Below are 6,509 nucleotides of genomic sequence, written 5' to 3' on the forward strand. Positions count from 1 at the left end.
GAAACATACAGCCGGATGAAGCTTTCCATGGTAGCAAAAATATGTGTCGGTGAATGGATGTAGCAAAAAAAATCATCGGTCGTAGCAAAAAATGACAACGGTTGCAGCAAATCATCGTCGCCGTCGGCACGAGGTCACAGCTCAGCCGTGATGGATGTAAAAACCCTCGCCGGTAGTAGCAAAATCTATCTATGATTGAAGCTTTTTTAGTTGGGCAGTGCCGATTGAAGCTTTTCTATCTATGGTTGATGCTTTTTTCAAATGTGGCTGAAGCTTTTTTAGATCACGGATGCATCACTGTATACATGCGGTTCCGGCCATGGTAGCAGGTAGCTGTGGCATCTCTGCTCTCCTAGCAGCAGGCAGTCGTTGCAGTTTGGTGATGACAATAGTTTCAGCACCGCCGGTCATCTTTAAGTCGGCCCCGATCCATGCCGTTTGAAGCACCAGTGCAAGCAGCTGGTAGCAAAAACTTCAAAGCTTTGTCGTTCGTGGCGAGGAAGAAAGAAGGTTGCGAGGGGAAGAAAGGAGAGGATGTGGGGAAGAAGAAAGGTTGTTTGAAAAAAAGATGTGTGGGCCTGCCTGTGTCCAGTGTGGGGGATCGCTAGACCCACGATCGAAAGGGATCGCACGACCCGCATGGGTCCGACCGAAAGCTTCGGCCGGTCTGCCGGCTGGAAATATTTCTCAAAATTTATTGACATAGCCCATTCGGTGAATGATGTGGCATAATGATGATGTAGACAGTGTGCATGTTAAAAAAATAGATAGAAATAGGGAGCAACTTCTAAAGAATGTTAGATTCCACATGCAGTGGTGTCATCGTCATAACCGGCCGATCGGATCGGACCGGACATTCAAGCGGATGAGGCGCCTGCCAGCGGCCGCAGCCGGCACCCGGCACCCGCCGCGCAGTACAAACCTGTTGCAGATTGAGAGAGACCATAGACAATACTGCACCATGCGGTTTTTGTAACACAGTTCAGCAAGAGCGAACAGAAGAGGTTCTTGAGTGCACGCGTACAAGTTCAGTGATCGCTACCGTTTTGTCCTACACCTGCTTTTACAATCTGATGGAAACTAGGAACACGGCGACGGAAATTCTGATATGATATGATCGCTGCAATATAACAGCGCCGAGGAGCATCGCGCCGCCCAAGGTCCTGCCCATCGACGTGCCGGCCATCTGCATCTCCATGGCCGAGCTGAGCAGCATCGCCGGCAACTTCGGTCAGGTCGGAGAAGGCCAGATCTACAGGGCCGCGCTGGCCTCGGGGGAGAACGTCGCCGTCAAGAAGCTCCACCCAAGCGTGCGCAGCGACTCCGTCGCAGATTTCTCCACGCAGGCTAGAACAAGGAGACGCGCTTCGACTTCAAACATTCAGAAAATGGCGCTAAACTTCGCTGCTTGGTTCCATGGATTCACTTGCAGTCGCTTGTCGATGGTGTCGAAGCTGAAGAACGAGTACTTCATCCAGCTGATGAGGGAGGGCAGCGGCGGCTAGCAGAGGGTAGGACCCCCCCCCCCCCCCCCCCCCCCCCCCCCCCGCCCCCCCCCCCCCTCCTCTCGTGACCCCCGCGTCGCCTCCCCCGACAGCGGCAGGGGAACCCTGGCCGCACCGCGGCGGGCCCCTCCCCACCTCGTCTTACCTCCTCGCCGCTGCCCGAGGCAACCGTCGGGCAAGCCTGGGGCGCCAAGGATGGTGGCGACGGGGCCTCGGTTGCCCTGCTTCTGCGTGGGGAACCCCGAATCTGGAGCGGCAACTTCATTGACAAGGCACGGCCGGCTTGCAGCCGTGCGGGGAGGTGGATCTGGTGTCCCGGCCGCGCGGGCGGCGATATCCGGTGGTCATTGGCAGCCTGCGGCGGCTTCTGTGGCGACCGGTGCGCGCGATCTGGAGCCTCCCCTCTTCCCCTGTTCGGCGTGCGGGCCAGCCTGGTCGAGCCATGCTTTCTCTTGGTCACCGGTTTTGTACAGGAGGCGCTGGTGGTGGCGGGGATCTAGTTCAAGCAAAATCCCTGACCGGCCGCGCCGACGGCGACGCTTGAGGGCGTCGTTTCCCTCTTTGGAGGCGTCGGTATGGACTGATCTCCTCACTTCACCTTCCCCTAGGTCACCCGGGCAAAAGCCCTAACTTTGTTGGGCAGCCGCGACGCTCACGACGTTGTTCCCTTCTTGAAGGCGTCGCTTTGGAAACCTTGAGGTTGGGTGGCGCTTGTGGGTGGTGGGCGATGGCGGTGGTGCGGCCCTATCCTGCATGGATTTACGTCCGTTGCTTGAAGATGAACTCGCGTAGGTGGAGGTCGTCGGCTGGCGTCGTGGTGGCATCAATGGTGGAGGACCTGCCAAGACTCGCGTAGGTGGAGGTCGTCGTTTGGCGTCGTGGTGGCGTTGATGGCAGAGGACCTGTCAAAGTTGTCACCTCAATCTGCTCTGAAGATGGACCGGTAGAAGACGGCGGCGACGATACATGTGAGTGTGTCGGACCGGTTTGAGCCCTGGACCTGGCAGATGGTTTGGTCGGGGTCTCCGGCTTTAGATGTTAGGCTTAGGTGAGAGGTCTGGGTATGTGATCCAGCCCGCACCCCTTCATCATTTAAATAGGAGTAGCGGCAGATGTTGCCAAGATGGCCGATTCAGGCATATTATTGTTCTATTTTATAAGGTCATAAGAATAATTAATAAAATGACCACATGCATCTGCCAAATACAGAGGCAGGAGGTCATCCTTTTTTTCAAAATAAAAATAAAAATTCCAGCTGATGGGCTACTGCCCGGACGAGAGCAACAGGGTCCTGGCCTACCAGTTCGCCACCAACGGCTCTCTGCACGACACGCTTACACGGTAGTACATACACTTGCCGGCCATCCCCCCATCATCAGGAATTACTACACGGTGTCATTCAGTGGTAATCTTCTGCACGACACGCTTACACGGTAGTACATACACTTGCCGGCCATCCCCCCATCATCAGGAATTACTACACGGTGTCATTCAGTGGTAATCTAAAGAAGAAAGAAATGCAGGCCAGTGGCACTTTGTTCATAGACACGTCTGAATGTGTTTGTGGACAAATTGATACCTAATAGGGTAACCCGCCATTTTCCCTATTTATTTGTCACCTCTTTTTTTCAAACTCAAATCTTCATTCATTTGCAACTGTCAACAAAAAAATTAAAGATAAATTATGCATGACAAACAATTCAACATGTCAATAATTCAATCAAAGTTTATAATTCAGACTGAACAATTCGAATGAATCAATGTTCGTCGTCATTTTCGTGGCGCAAATGATGATGCTACGCATCCGGTGAACCCATCTGAGCACATCCACATCAATCATGGTAGTGTTGGCGAACATGACCCCCGCCTCCTCGGTGAAGTTTACAGTCCAACTTGGTCTATTTCAAACGCAAGCCAAACCTTCTCAGTTTTAAACTTTTTTGTTTGTATCTCTATGGATCATTCGAACTTCTCGTCCTTTTTTCATTCCTCCTTTTCATCACTTTTGGCACATGCCACCTTTTTGTGAGACATTATGTCCAATCACTTATCCGATAATTGGCTCGCCTGCTTGGTGCCTTTTTTTTCCTCTCTAGCTCCCACTTCCTTCCCCTCGCTCTTGGCACACGGGTTATTGGTGTTGGAACACGCGGTACGCTAAGCTAGCGCCAAATAAAAAATTTCTACCGCGCACCCAAGATCATGCTGCTGGAAATCGATCACGGGATTGGGTTTACCACTAGAAGCGCAGACACCGCATCAGAAGTAGAGTTGGTGATGCGTGTAGTCGGTCTCCCAGGGCGTCTCATCCTCGCGTCGCCGAACTCCCGTGTATAGTGAAGACCCGCGAATAGTTCCTCGCGGATCCCTCGAACGGTTCGTCCGAGCACCGCAAGTGCGATGCCTCCAAAGTATCCACACGTGCGGGGTGGAGCGTCGGGTGGACGACTGCTAGATCCGATCACACGGCATGAGCGTGGGGAGTGGCGGCGACGGCTGTCCAGGGTGGCAAAAGATCAACCCTAAGTGGTGCGCCCACTCCCCTTTATATAGACCTTCGAGGTGGGCTCAACACTTGAGCCCACTAGGAGTCTACATCCATTTTCCACCCAGATCCAATCTGAATGTGCTGCAGTCCCTTAAGTGTGCGACCCTATAGGTTCACATACACATAGACACGATCAGAGTCGATAGTTGGTAGTGACTCCTAGCAGAACGTGCCAACTCCCATATGTGCGTAAAGTCGTTTGATGAACCTCGACAATGTATCATATGTAACATTCCTTTTGCCTCACGATATATGTTGTCGAGCTCCATGCGAGCACTTGTCACCCTTGTGATAGCTCGACCTCTCTTCTCGACACCGTGATACAAATTCCCGAACTGTGTTAACACTTAACCCAAGTCGCATGGCCATGCTTTCCGAATCTGATCACTCGAAAGGGCCCAGAGAATATCTCTCCAAATAAGAGGGAAAAATCCCATCTTGGTCAGCCATGTCTCGCGACATGTCTCACGAGTCACGGCTCACCCGAAAGCTACTTTTATAACTACCCAATTGCGGAGTAGCGTTTGATAGATCCTAAGTGAGTCATTCCTCATCCCGAGAACATGAGAGGACCTCAGCTCTAGGACATGGCATAGACATTGTACTTGAGACTAACAGATGATGATATCTCGCTACGTCTCAAAGTGTGTCTGTCCGACTCGGCGATCTCCACCCCGAGTCCATACGATCGGTTTAGCATCTCCATGCACATGACTTGTGAAACATAGTCATCAACCAAGTCCTATACTAGTCAAGGATATGTGTCCGCATAACCTTATCAACTAGGGACCATTAGAACGATCATCGTACAATGTATAGTTCCACAGAAAAGTCTCATACTTATTGATACATATCATTGATGATATTCAAGGACAATACAAAGGACTCAGGAATACATAGGGAAATATCATCATCACATGATTGCCTCTAGGGCAATATCTCCAACAGCCGGCGCAAGCCCCCATCCACCTCCACTTGTTTCACTACCCCCACCCCAATTGATTGTTGGGAGCTTGAGCCATCAATTCTTCACTTTTTTTTGGGGGGGGGGTGCAAAGATTTGACATTCTAGAGTGACAATGCCATTTCGCTCCTTTTTTTAACCGGGCTTACCCCCTTTCCATTACAAAGAACGGAAATACAACTATTCTAGAAACATTCAGGAGGAGAGGAAAGAGAGGTAGCAAGTCTAACGCACTGCCAGGAAACCCATCGCATTCGCTCGCCGTCGAAACGAATGCTATGGGACGAAAACCTGACAGCACCAAAGTACCTAACTGAAGGAAATATGCCCTAGAGGCAATAATCAAGTTATTATTTATTTTCTTATATCATGATAAATGTTTATTATTCATGCTAGAATTGTATTAACCGGAAACATAGTACATGTGTGAATACATAGACAAACAGATTGTCACTAGTATGCCTCTACTTGACTAGCTCGTTGATCAAAGATGGTTTATGTTTCCTAACCATAGACATGAGTTGTCATTTGATTAACGGGGTCACATCATTATGAGAATGATGTGATTGACATGGCCCATTCCGTTAGCTTAGCACACGATCGTTTAGTATTCTGCTATTGCTTTCTTCATGACTTATACATGTTCCTATGACTATGAGATTATGCAACTCCCGTTTACCGGAGGAACACTTTGTGTGCTACCAAACGTCACAACGTAACTGGATGATTATAAAGGTGCTCTACAGGTGTCTCCAAAGGTACTTGTTGGGTTGGCGTATTTCGAGATTAGGATTTGTCACTCCGATTGTCGGAGAGGTATCTCTGGGCCCTCTCGGTAATGCACATCACTTAAGCCTTGCAAGCATTGCAACTAATGAGTTAGTTGCGGGATGATGTATTACGGAACGAGTAAAGAGACTTGCCGGTAACGAGATTGAACTAGGTATTGAGATACCGACGATCGAATCTCGGGCAAGTAACATACCGATGACAAAGGGAACAACGTATGTTGTTGTGCGGTTTAACCGATAAAGATCTTCGTAGAATATGTGGGAGCCAATATGAGCATCCATGTTCTGCTATTGGTTATTGACCGGAGACCTGTCTCGGTCATGTCTACATAGTTCTCGAACCCGTAGGGTGATACGTCTCCAACGTATCTATAATTTTTGATTGCTCCATGCTATATTATCTACTATTTCAGGCAATATTGGGTTTTAATATCCACTTTTATATTATTTTTGGGACTAACCTATTAACCGGAGGCCCAGCCCAGATTTGCTGTTTTATGCCTATTTCAGTGTTTTGAAGAAAAGGAATATGAGACGGAGTCGAAACGGAACGAAATCAACTGGAGAAGTTATTTTTGGAAGGAAACACACCCGATGGACTTGGACCCTACGTCAAGGAAGGAACGAGGTGCTCACGAGGCTGGGGGCGCGCCCCCTGTCTCGTGGGACCCTCGTGGCTCCCCTGACGTACCTCCTGCACC

Source organism: Triticum urartu, chromosome 4 (assembly GCF_003073215.2).
Source record: "Triticum urartu cultivar G1812 chromosome 4, Tu2.1, whole genome shotgun sequence".
NCBI lineage: Eukaryota > Viridiplantae > Streptophyta > Magnoliopsida > Poales > Poaceae > Triticum > Triticum urartu.